The 14,048-nt window shown below is 37.6% G+C and overlaps 1 protein-coding gene across 16 annotated transcripts in view; it reads right to left on the reverse strand.

Annotated features, from left to right (window-relative positions):
• TRIP12 (thyroid hormone receptor interactor 12) overlaps positions 1-14,048 on the reverse strand; it is an 83,162-nt gene that overhangs the window by 68,225 nt on the left and 889 nt on the right. For 2 of the 16 annotated variants that reach the window (XM_075158247.1, XM_075158239.1), the window contains exon 2: positions 7,015-7,106. The exons of 8 other annotated variants lie outside the window; for them this stretch is intronic. The gene's annotated coding sequence lies outside the window, so the exon portion shown is untranslated. Of the gene's footprint in view, positions 1-5,748; positions 5,923-6,974; positions 7,107-14,048 lie in introns of those variants that run through there. 6 more of the 16 variants (XM_075158246.1, XM_075158238.1, XM_075158241.1 and 3 more) reach the window with 5 other exon arrangements.

A 14,048-nucleotide genomic window follows, 5' to 3' on the forward strand; every position in this document is an offset into this window, starting at 1 on the left:
TATGACCATATTTTATAGTTTATAATATATATTATATATTATTATTATTAATAATATATTTTATAGTAGATTAACAAGTTGACACTAACAAGGTATTTTTACTCAGGGTCATAGCATGGCCAGGTTTGCCAAAAGCCTGAATTCCTTGCTGATAGTCAGTCACTTCAGAGTTGGAAGGAAGGCTACTTCCTTCCTGGCAAGGCGGTGTTCCAATAGATGCTGCCTAAATCTGTTCAATGCTTTTTGTTACCCTCCCAGCTAAACTACTGCTCTCTAATGTACTGAAAGGATTTACAGACTACCAGAACACTTACCAGAAGAACACAAAGTTTCTCCACAGCTCTGAGATACTTACAAAAGAATAAGCAGAGCTGTAGGCTTTCTATAGCTTGATCTTAGGACCAAAATTATTATTTAAGAACTAGGTATTACAATAGTTGATTTGATAAGTCTTTGCTCTTGCAATTTGCTCTGTGACCCAATCAGAATATTCAGGAGTTGCCTCCTATATGGGTGACCTTTTAACCTACACTAATGCTCAACTATGCCTTACAAGCAAACCTACAACCTATCACCCCCAAACAACACATATTGATTCTAGTCTTGTCTAGGATTGGAAGAGAATATGGCGAGGAAGAGAAGAAAGGAAGACAGTGTTTGTTTTAAGTACTTTGCATGTACATCAAAGATAGAACACTTTGGAGCAAAGCTATGCATCCATCTTGCTATGCTCCTGAAATATATTTTTGCAAACATGAAAAAAATCCCATACCATCAAGACGACACTGAACTGGAAGCAAACTTCACTTAAAAACTCCTATGCAAGATGTCTTGTCTTTTTGTTTTGTTTTTCTTTAAAAAATATCCGCAAGACACTCATATAACTTCAGAACTACTCCGTATGTTATCCTCTTTACTATTTATTTTAAGCCATTTAATAAAATGCACTAGTAAGGGAGACAAGACAAACAAAAGGATATGTAACTGGAGAGGGCAGCTTCATCACGATGCAAGATAGAACAACTCTCTTTACAACACTTGAGTAAAAAACACACAGGGAATGGAGTGGCTTCAGGGAAAGATTAAAGAAAGAATATGAAGTAGACGTGAAGGAAGAGGGAAAATACCTGTAGGCCCAGAAGTGAGCACAATTTCTTCCTTCGCTCCCCTCTGCACAGTATCTTATCATATCAAATGCAAAATGTAGGTATTTCATAAAGGCTGCAGCCTCTCTTAATCCTACATCTGTTTTGCTAATCAAAGATACTCAGCTAGGAGCATGCACCTCCCCATCCCACATACAATTAATGAGCAATGAAGTGCTCTAGTAATCACAGTATCTTTACTACCTCTACTTCCACACTTCAAGTCTTGGAAATAAATCTTTTCTCCCATCAATTATTTCCTAGCACCTCCAACACCCATTAGCTACCAAAGATGCCGAATTAATTGTACTAACTTGGGGTCTTTCTTCTATGTTTTTCAAATTTTATTTGTATGTTTTCTTTGTATTTAAAGACTCCCCTGGCAGAACAGTTTTGAGACATAGATACTGTGTACTGCAATTTGAAGACAGCCTGATCTGTCCAGCACGAACTTCTTCCACAGAACTCAAAATTAAATAGTTTGAAAACATTGCTCACCAAACTTGCAGTAACTATTAAGAAATACTTTCAACTATTTCCTATTAAATGTCTATTTTGACTAATTAGAAAGTGGAGGGTATAAAGCTTCTAACACTGAATTTTCAAATCAGCAGTCTGGTATCGTAGTTTCAAAAATCAAGGACAGCATATGCCATTAGCATATACTAATACGACAATATTACATTAAACTGCTGCATGGTAACAGTCTGAAAGTTTCAGGGATGTTCTTTTTATTTTCAAGAAAAAGATATCAGATATGGTATAGCAGTGTGTGTTTTACAATGGATACTTTTCTAATTAAAATGACAGCATAAACATTCTGTACACATTATTCAAGTATGACAGACATTCTGAGCCAAACACACCTTTTTTATAACTCCATTAACTCTAAGCTTAATTGAGTTAATGATTACACTTCCGTATACTCTTCATACAAGATTTAACTTACTACTAAAGTTACAGTACAGACTAAGGAGAGAAAACCTAAACAAGCCAGTCTTTAGGGCCTTAGAGCTATCAGTCTGCACTATGCAGTTTTTCAGCCGAACTCCACTACATCTTCCAAGGAGTACCACAGTACTGATGGAAGTTAAAAACCCAACAAGATTTCTTGGGAGACATCCTACCCCTGTGTGGTGAGTTAAATAAATTAGAAAGGAAAGTTAGTTCCTCTAATCCAGAAACTAAGTGAAAGTCTCGTGTACTTGGTAGAAGATAGTTTCCAACTACTACATATTTATCCAAAGTTACTACTTTTGAGTAAGTCATTATTTCAAGCCCCTTCTCTTACACAAATACCTCAGAAGGTATAGAATACAATTGTTAGTTTCACTCTAATGCCTGTGCAGGCCATTTTTATGATAGAATTCAGGACATCAAACTTCGGAAGATGGTTAAAAATACAGACAATTGCATCTGTACAAGTTTATATAGACAATTTAAAACCTGACACTTGGAACTATCACCAATTGTCACCAAAGCTTTCAAATTCTGCCGAAGCAACCTGAAATTAGATCAGCTTCTCCTCCACTCTCCCACCACAAGTGCTAGTCCAGTCTATGCAAGTGTAAAGAACAAAGCAGCTTAGATGACAGCCAGTCACAAATGTGTATTTTAAAATTCTTCCCACTTCAAAGACAGGCCACCAGCCTTCCCAACCTCCCCACCAACACAGCAAACACACACCAAGAATAGGTGCAACTAGTTTGTTGCCCTAACCTGGAATACTATTAAGTAGTAACAAACTACCTTGATTTTGGATGCACCTTGACCTAACTAAACTTAGACATTTAAATCACTATATTTAACTATAGGTTAAGCTTCTGCTTCTAGCTGCCACACGTCTGGACTTGCACTAGCCACTTTCTGCTTTTGATATTGTCAACAGAAAGACCAAACCCTTCTGAAGTAGGCTTTTTTAACAAGTTAGATAATACACATAAAGCAAAGATAGGGGCTTACAAGCCCCAGCTCAGCTATGTCTCACACAAGCTATCTGAGAATCAGAGGAAATACAGTAGTTTGCATCTTCTCTACTTGTCACACTCAGTGATCTCAGAGCAGCATTAATGGGTCAACAGGCACAAGGCTCTGGGTCCCTGAATTCCTTGCCTCAGCTGTTCAAAGCTTAAGCATGCCAGGTTAATATCTTTAGAACACCTTCCCTTAAGGGAACTAAGGATAGAGATCCCCCAGGGAGCAACTACCTTTCATGGTATAGCTATAACATTTATGATAATACAGCTAGAGTCAGTGGTATAAAAACTGAACACTTACACATACTTTCATGCCTTGTTTTTTCTCCTCCTGTTAGCCTTTAGCTGGCAACTAGATATTTTAGGCTAGAAGTCAGGCATTTGAAGTACTCCAATCAAAAGTGATCCAAAAAACACAGTAAGGAAGAATTGTCCCTTTGCTTTAAAAAACCAAAATAAAAGACAAATTACTATTTAAAAAGAGATCCCATTAGTGTTGACAGTATTTCCAGGAATAGGACCTCTCCTTTCCCAAGAAACTAAGATTTAAGACTGGTTCTTTCAAATATTTTTCACAGGACTGCCTACCTTTCCTCACTATGTCAGTAGTGCCATGAACTTCTATTTTTTTTACTCTATGAATGTATGTATATAGACATTCTCACTGTTTAGCAAAAGAGTACAAGTACTCTTGATGAGGACTATTAAACTACAGCTTTCCACCCCGTCAGTTTCAAAGCTGCATTACAGCAAACACTACAGCAAGAGTCTGAAGTACTTCCATCTTTTACACATAGCTGGACTTAAAGTATTCACAGCTACATGAATGTGCAGACGAAGGCCCAGTGTTGAGAAAAAGTTGGAAATGACAGTTTCTGTAAACTATGGGTGCTTAAACATTTGTGACACTTGAAGGCAGACAATAATCTTAAAACTTGTGATGGAATTAAATCTTGAAACACTAATTCAGTAATGACAGGACATCAGTAGATTCCAGAAGTGAAAGACTTTTTTCACAGCAGAACTCTGGACACTTGCTACTATTTTCAGGCTTATAGAAGAGAGGTCATTCATTATCTTATTTCTGTTTTGTTAACTCCAAGGCTATTTAAACAACCAATTGCTGCTAAGTAGCATCCAAATAGAATACAGCACCATATGAGTTTAGCAGAAAGTATTTGTAATGATGAACAGACTATTACCCATAAAAGGAAACTATGAAATAAGATGAAAGCTTTATTATTGTTACAGTCCTGCTTATTTCAACATAACTACTCAGGTGATACGGTTATCTAAAGCCAGAGCTGTTCCCTCAAACCTCCCATTTTTTCCAAAACTATCAGAACTTACAAGTTCCCTTTCCTCTCCTCCTTCCCTTCCCTGAAATAGTAAGTATGCGTCAAAAATACGGAACAGTAAATTATACTAATGAGACACTTGCAATGCTACGAAGTACAATAGTACCAAGCAGCACAGAGATCCTATACCTCAGTACTAAAAACAAGAAGTTTTGCTATAAGCCAAGCCCTCGTCAGTTGACATAAGCATTAGTGACTACATGTTCCAGTTACTCACAGAGTGATACTGGAGGGGAATGGAGGGGGGCGCAGGGCAGGGAGTGGAGGAGGAACCAATGCATAAGTATATATACCATTACAGAGTAACTGAGAATTCTCCAGTGCTTTTGTACAACAAGTATTTACCTGGAATACTCTACCCTGACACAGTTGGCCTTGGTCAAGAGAGATGAATTCCAGTTGAGAGAACAGAAAAGTGCTCTTCCAGGGGGTGACTAATAAAACCTGTATTATTTAGCCAGACAACAAGAAGGTTATAAATGCTTTCTGTAAGTACCAAGGGCAAAACACCAAGAGAAGAAAATTACTTAAAATGAGAGAATAACATTGATACAGTTTGCAGGCAAAATAGTTATGAGAAACTTTTAGGCTGGAAATTAGATGATCTTAAATTTCAAGAAACAACATGCCAAAAGAATCTCCCAGGAGGACTGAAGAATTAAAAAAGCAAGTATGAAAACAAAACCAACGCATGCACTTAGCTGCTTTTTAGATGATTGCAAGTTAGAGATTTAAGTGATGTACCAACAATATTAGCAAATTACACTTTTGACATTACGAGGTCTCTCAGTAAGCTCATTCCTAGATAGTAGTACTTCACTGTCCTTACAGACAACTGACAAATACCAAGTTCTGTTGTTCTACTAGGCCAACCAGAGATACAAGATGCTCATGCTGCTCAGGACTGAGACACTCAGGTACAAAAAGTACTTTAAAGGCTCAGTTCCTAGAAAAGGCTAGTACCCCTGCTTTGATCTTTTTGCTAGGGAAGTAACTGGAACACCGTTCTTGTTATCACAACACCCATTCTTCCTCAGAAGGTAAAACAAGTCTAAGACGACACTGCAAGGAAGCAAATCTATATTATCTGCAGTTTGTGAAGTTTTTCTTGTCTTGTCCCATGGTACCTATCACTGAAACTCTGTTGTGACTAAGGAAAGAAAACTTGTCCCCACACCTTCTGCTGGGAGGCAGAAGATAGCTTTCCACAAAGCAAGCTATTGCAGTAAGCAGTGAGTTCTAGGATTTAAAAATAAAAAAACCACAAACCATACACCACAATTTTGGATAGAGTTATTCTATGCAGAGGTTGTTTATCCAGCTTGATCCTTCTATTGCTGTGTCACCCTGTGCCCATATGTTCACGTTTGATATCTCCCAAATGTGTGTGCACGGGGCGGGGCAGGGGGGAGGGAAATATGCCAGAATTAATACATTCAGAAAACCAAACCAGCTACTTGATTTTTTGGGAAGAGCTCCATGTAGAACTAGCAGACAAAAACATAGGAACACTATAAAAGTGTAACAAGAGATTTTGTAATTGAGTTATTAAAACATTTAAGACAACTGATATTTCAGAATGGGTTACAGAACAGAGAAAGTCAAAATACTAATTTAACTCTGTTAGATCAATTAGCAATATCACCTGCTATCTAGTTTTGATTTGCCGTCTTACTGAGCTGACTTTCCAAATAGCCTGACATAATTTTGTTGAAGCAAAACAATATTGCAAATCTAAAAAATCTGTAAGGAAGAAACTATTTCTTAGTTGAAGGGTAACAGCTTTTAAATGAAAACACATTAGCAATTTTGCTATGCACAGCAACCTACTTGGCTTACTTCTGATTAAGTTTTTAAAATGTTCCTACACCACTAAAACAAGATTAAAATTAATTGCATTAATAGTACAGGTGAGTTCTAATAGAGTTTCCAGTAATTTCAAGTGGCTGTCAAACTGCAACAACAAAACAGATACCACATACAGAAGCAACACTAGTTTAGAGCAGTCAGAATGCTAAGAACAGGTCGAGGGAGTTGACAAAGTGGTTGTGGTGACACTACAGATGTTGCCAGCAAGAAGTATAGGTAGAATTTAAGTGCAAGATCTCAATCTGATAGAAACTCAGACTTCATCTGAACAAAATACATGAAGTAAGGAGTTTTGAAAGATACATGATACAACTACATTAAGTTTATCCATTGACTTAAGTTACCTAATAGGAATCTACTTTATTTAAAACTACAAGAATAGTTTTAACAGCTTTTGGCTAAGTCTGTGACAGAGGAAAAAGCCTGATGCACCCAAGGAATGTACTTTACTCCAAACAACCTCTGGAAGCAATTAAGTATAGCAACAAGTGTGTTCATTGCATTGTATTTTGAAAGTGACAGATTGAGATTACGTTGCTTGTCACTTCAATGGAGTCTCATAGGCAACTTTACATTTATTTTAAGTGTGCTTTCAAAAATTAACTCATTACTACATTTGTATTTACCTCAAGTTTCCAAATATACAGTTCTCAGGTTCTAGCTTACTTGAGTTCATCTGCATACAGCAGTTTAGTCAGAATCTTCAGTGCTCATTTTGTTCCAACTTCCATTTCTGCAGTATGTCAAGAACCCCTAAGCTATTAAAAAAAGAAAAAAATTCCCATCCTTGCTACTGTGACCATAGCACTCGAGTATTTAAACTTCAATTAAAGGCATTTAAGCAGTACCGTTCCTTCACATCCTAAATTCCACAAAATTCATCTTTCCTCTTCACAGTTAACCTGAAGAGACCTTAGTTTCCACTCTCCATAGAGTATTTAAATTAGCAGACCGACATGTGCAACGGCATCTCTCTTAACAATGCTTCTTCCAATTCTAGTTACAAAGTGCTGATGAAAGTTTTGAGCTGGAGTCCTGTTATCAAGAGTCTACTGTAAAACATAGCTACGTTCAGTTGCAAGTCTACAAATACTTGAGGTAAATGAGAAATAAGGAGTATGCAGCAGAACTATATCAATTTAAAAGTTGTCATACAAGAAATTTGGAGAAAGCATATTTGCTATCTTATTTTTGGCAAAGAAATATATTTGTATTGCCAAGTTTTTCGTAACTGAGTAAGGGAATGAAAATAACTTCTTTAATCCCTAATCTTATGCTATAATGCAGGTCTTCATTTTTCTTACCACTGTTTACTGTAGAAAGCTATCTGCTAAATAAATCAGGCAGAATACTACCAGATTAAGATATGGCAGCATGCATTGTCATTACATAAACATGAAAAACATTGTGGAATAGACCGTAGCAGATCTTTAAAGCACAACTTCTAACACTTGGAATCCTGGCTTAAAGTTTGCTAAAGTTATGCAGCTTCCATCACTTTCTTTAAATGAGATACAGTTGAAATGGTGTTTTCTCCAGAAATTTTCTAATTAACTTCAAATCAAGTTGCATTTTTATGTACACCAATGGTATTCCTGCCCCTTCCATTACTTGAAGCCATTACTGGTGTTAAAGATCTGAAACCTAGCCATGCAGCTTCTTCTCAGATGCTATTCACTCAGGCCTATTCACACAGACTATGACTGTTTGCATGCTCTTGTTCAAGTTAGCAATTTCCCACCTTCCCCTCACTGCTTTATGATGGATGAGTTCGTCAGGCTATTATACCTGAAACAACTGCAAAAGTCAAAACAAGTGAAGTTTTAAAGAGAAATTACAGTTCCCAGTCAGGAACTTGATTATAATGGAATCTATCCTCAAAATGAAGAGAACATTCACTCTCTAAGGAAAGAAGAGTTCCAAGTTTGTGTTCAGCATATAGCCTATTAATATGCACCTTCACTTTCTTCAGTAGTTCTCTTTAAATGCATAGCCCCATCTCACCTGTGGTCAGAAGGCTCAGTTACATCACACACACCTTCCAGGAAGGGACACTCTCTATACTGAATAAGCTAATTACATAAGAGGTTTGACATTAGAAGACACAAAATTATTAATATGGATAAGATGCCATCTTCCAGCCTGACGTTAACACATTTTACAATATTATCTTGTCCAAAAATAGACATCTACCACAGATTCATATTCGACAAAGGTATATGATGTAAACGCAGCTTCTCCTCACTAACTCCAGGAGTTAAAGTAAGCATTTAATCATTATACCAGCATCAAGGACATTTAATGCAAGTCCCTTGATTGTTTGGGAGGGGGAATGTGTGTGTGTATGTGTGTGTGCTTTTTCTTTTTCTTTGGGGCGGGGGGGGGGGGGGCGGGCGCGGGGAGAGAGGGAGGCAGGCATGGGGGATGTTGAAGTCCACCATCACTAGTTTTACTATGCACTGTTTACATCTTTCCTTTTTTGGTGCCTCGACTCATTTATAGTGCTCCTAAAAAATTCATGTTTTCAACTTAAAAATACACTCTTATGTAGTATCTTCTGATTTCCACGTTTATTTACCTGTACTCCTACTTTTACATCTAAGCAGTCTTGGACTAAGGGAGGAGGCACAGAACAGACTTCAAGCACATAAAACCCACAGTACAGAGAGAAGATCCTTTCTGCTATCCAGAGTGGACAAGACAAACCATAACAAGCTCATAGCAAGGGAAATAAGATAGAAGTTAGACATGGAGAAAGATGAGGGAGAACAAGACAGCATGCATGCTTTCCAAAAGCAAAGATAGCGTAAGACTAAACCTAGTTACCTTGGAGCGTAAGTACGTACTAGATCACCTACGAAGGTTTGTTCCAGGCCTATTTTTCCTAATGGTTTTACCTTTAAAACTATCCCTAAAAATCAATCAAAGTAAAAATTCTTCATCATAGTTACTGCTCTTGCATTAATAACGATTGATATTAACCATGCTTTAAACACACAACAGTAGTCAGCCACAAATCTGAAGGAGATGCACATTGCTCGTATTGAGTCTAATGCCCGTCTCATGACTAGACAGCCTTCTGAAAGTTTAACACCTTTGTACCCAAATAACACATGTACATCAGAAAATAAAGAACATATTTGTATTCTTTCACTTCCACCTTTACAAAAGTCTAGCAAATAGTTGCCCTTCTTCATGCTAAGTTTACTTATTTGGATGTTATGCAATAAAACAGCGGTTGTCAGCAACAAGTTGCTCTGAAAGCAGAATAAACATGAAATATACCTTGCCTTTCAGAGCTTAAAAAAAGCCTTCTTGTTCACGAAGTACCAGGGACCTCAGCTTCCATTTTGAAATACCAAATTGCTCCCTACAACTCAAGGTTCACATTCCAGGAAATGACTCAGACTCTTTCATACCTTTTAAGAAGGTCAAATCTTTGCAGTTCAGCATGTGCGCTTCATTGTGAACACCATCACAAAGCAGACCAATCCCTTCAGAACTGAGAAACTGTGATTTCCCCCTGCTCCACGTGACAGCATTGTACTGCTACCCATTATAGAATCCTTCCAGTTTCCTCTCTATACATACCTTTGTAGGTTTGTTGTTTTTTTTTTCCTTTCTTATCACTCAAGAAGATGGAGCTATTTTAGCAGTACAGTGACCAATGAAAAACTATTTATTCAAGGGTAGATGAAGTCAAGTGGTGAGCAGGGCCAAGTGACCTCCAGAGGTCCTTTCCAAACCGGCTTACTCTATTCATCATGACAAGAGAGGCTTTTTTGGAGCAACTGAAGGCTAGTAGGGCTTGAACACCATTGGTAGTACTTCTCACATCCAGTATTAGATCACTGTGATTAACTTTGTTGATTATACCACCTAACTTTTCCAGTTTTTCCTATATAAAAATCTTCACTTCAAAAGTTGACTATCTATTGCTCTTATACATGGCAGTTTTCAGCCATATTTGTACTGAGTATGTTCATGAGTCAAGTAAGACTGGCAACAGTCAGTACATTGCAAGACAAGCCTTATTATAGACAGTGAGAGTAAACAGATTGGTTATGTGTGCTCAAACTCTGGCTGCCAGACAGAATTAAAGGAGAATATGACTGCATATTTACACAGTTAGATTCTACGAACTTGATGAGAAAAATGTTATCACATGGCAGGATTAGGAGAACAATTGCTCTTCAAAACTAACCTCCGCACTGAAGTAACTGTCACTGGTATCCGAAAGCATGCAGTGGAGAAGCTAGTTGACTTAGTGCTGTCTTTCACACTGACTGTACACTTGACATCATGTGCAGCTAGAAATTTTCTATTTACAGAAGATTGCTGAATTCATGTTTTGAAGTTAATCATTTCGTTAAAAAAGACATCCTGAAACAAGCAGCTACATAAAAGTATTTTGTCATACTTGACCACCAAGAGTCGAGAAGTCTGAAAATAGTTTTGCTCCTTGAGAAACACATTATTTCATGCAAATCAAAAAAAATATCAGGAGGGAAAAAGAAAGAGTCAATGTGTCTTTGTTTTGCAGTTACCAACCTCGTGTCCCGAATTAAAACTTGGCTATGAAAACGCTCAGCAAGAAGTTGGGTTCATATACTGCCACAAATCTGCTATGACACTATACAGAGATTAAAATATTAAGAGCAAATTCAAAGTAAGCATTACTTCTTCAGAAGAACAAACTGACCCAAAGGTAATACCTACCAAAAAAGGTTACCCTACCAAAAACTTCAGATGTACTACTACCTTCAGTCAGTACTGAACGGGGCAGTGACAGCTTGATTAAAAGTTTCCACTATTAAGAATGTCATAGAATCCACAAAGTGTTTTATAGGGAGTGTTACTAATTTGATAGGCGATGAACAGGGCACAGATCATCCAACAGGCCAATGGAAGATCCCAGAAACACTCCAGGTTAAGTTTTTGACAACGTGATAATACACCATGTTGTACGACTTTGGGATTTAATTATACTTTTTCACAATAATTTAGTTTCAGTGTTACAGAAGACAGACCTGTGATCAGAAGTGTTCTACATGATGCTTACTAATTAGCTTGTTAGAAAATACAGCATGGCCTATAAATGTAAGATTAACACAGACAGTTCTGAGATTCACTTAAGCTGCAAATTAAGTACAAATATGTAGGTTAGTCAAACAATAACTTTCCTACTCATGCTTCAGCTTCATTGCATAGAAACAAAAGGAATTTAGTCAGGTTACCTTCCTGGATTGTCTCAAAGCAAGTAACTGTACTTATCAGTGATGTAAGGACCCACACAAAAATTTGTCATGGCTTCATTCATGACATTAAAGTCAGTTGTATTACGTTTTTGGTAAACTGCTGCAGAAGGACTACAGTGTCTTTGTTGCCTATAGCTTTGGGTCTCAAATTTAGGAACGATTTTATAAGAACAAGTTTTCATTACAATTTTTTTTCCTATAATATTTGCATTCTGGGTTTGAAGACAAATGGTCAAAGTGCAATATGAAAAAGAAAATAAAAAAATGAACTTGTGCATGATTCCTGATTCAGAATGACAGTTCTGATTATTCATTTACTGGGAAGATACAAGTTGTTTCCCTAATGGTCACTTTGGCCTGAAGAACTTTTGCAAGACATCAAAAGACTCCATTTTCATAAGCCTCTTACTCAACAGGTCGGCACTCCTACTGAAGTAGATCTGCTATATTAATAAGTAGTAATGTCACACTGTGGATGACCTACAATTTTTCTAGTAACAGCTAAGACCTGTTTAGGCTCCTACCTATGGAGCCATCTGGAGACTGAAGAACATTCAGACTTAAAGTTGTCAATTCAAGCTTACTACTCCCAATTTTTTCAGAGACACCACAGGAGTGGGGGGAAAAAAAAAAAAGATTACCTATACTTCTACCACAACAACAGGATACAACAAACAATAAAAACTAAAAATACCCTTCCATTTTAAGATCAAAAACAGTGTATATACAGAACCAAGCAATTCACAATCAGCTACATTTTACAAATATAGAAACTACTACAAGTTAAAAACATGTAAGTTTCTGAAAACTAGAACTATTATTTACAATATTTACTCACCAGAACACTGCTTTTAAGCTTCTTAATTCAAGTGTAACATTAATTGTTAAAATATTAGCTGCAAAAAATTAAATACTAATATTTTCATAAATACATTTCATTCCTATCAATATTTATTAAATAGGATACCAACCAGTAGAAAGGTAGTTCTTTTTCAAGTACTGCTTCCATGTTCATTATGCGTATTTTTAAATATATATAAAATAAAATACATTTTAAAACTTTTAGCATAATGAAAAACTTAAAAACCTCACAAATCTGTTTGAGCAGAAATCAAATACCAAAAAAACACCCCTGTATAATTAGAAGTCTAGTCTTGGAGGTGGGAGGGAAAAGAGAGAGAGAACTGGAGAGAAGAGAATATACCAGAGATAAACAGAAGTAATCACAGCAATGCTTGCTAGCTTTTAAAGCCTTACAAAGAAAGTATATCCACAATGACAGTTCCCCTAAGAAAAGCTTGTAAAATTAAAGTCATCAGAATTCCTCTTCTTTCTTATTGTGAAGGATGTACTTCATATTTGTCAGGTGGTAACTACTCAACTCCTCTTTCTGACAGTCTTTAAAGCACCAGGAAGTTCAATATTCATAACACACACAACACAAACTGTGGAAGTTATCCTGTTTGAGTAAAGTTTTGTGTTATGGTGCTAGAACCTCTGGATCAATATTATGTCTGCTGAGCAAGGCAGAAAGAAAAAAAATAAAAACCCACACTAAACAGTCTTTTGGAAAAAAAAAATTCCAATTAAAATTATTATTGGATTGCTGCACATAATAAAACCACCCTCAAAACAAACTGCACATGCTCTAAAAATGTTCCCAAGTTGCACGCCAGACTTACAGAATAAATTTAGGCCAGTACCAAGCACTCATTTCTTCCCCGTGTGTAAATGCGACACAATCAGGCCTCACATGCAGGCCTCTCTCTCCAATACAGGCAGGACCTTTGTTCGATACGTCGATGTTTTTCCCCCAAAGCCCTTGACATAACTTTCCATTCTTTCCCCTATTATTTTCCGGTTCACAGTCTAGACTTTCGGACTCCCGTTCTGTGAAAACCCCTGGCTGTCGCGAAAGCCAGTGCACTAGGAAGGGGGGGAAGGGGGAACAATAAAAAAGTTGAACAGCAGGAAGACGGGCCTACAGGTCTGGCGAAAGCCGCGGTATCGGTTTGTTTCCCAGCCCCAGATAACCAGGGCAGTAACCAGGAGGCGGTTGGCGTCAGTGCTACCAGCACCTCAAAACTTCTCCCACTCCCCAGCCCCCCCCGCCCGCCGGGGAAGGGGAAGGAGGAAGAGCCAGGCAGGAAAGGCAGAACCCAGCGTTTGATCAGCCTCCAAGTACGACGCATTATGCAAGCAAACGCAAGGACCAGGCAACTTGCTTCTTGACTGAAAGCAAGAAAAACATCAGCTCTAAAGCATTAACTGCGAAAATAACCCCTCTTGTGGGTAGCCAGCGCTGCAACTCTGACCCTGCAGGCGCCTCCATTCTCTGCCCACCTTCTTCCTCCCCCCGTCCAAAAGCTTGTGAAATATGGACGTCGGCCGATTATTTAGCATTTTTATCGAGCCAGGCAGAGGGGAAGGAAAGAGGAGTAT

The sequence above is a fragment of the Calonectris borealis genome, chromosome 9 (genome assembly GCF_964195595.1).
Source record: "Calonectris borealis chromosome 9, bCalBor7.hap1.2, whole genome shotgun sequence".
Classification (NCBI taxonomy): domain Eukaryota; kingdom Metazoa; phylum Chordata; class Aves; order Procellariiformes; family Procellariidae; genus Calonectris; species Calonectris borealis.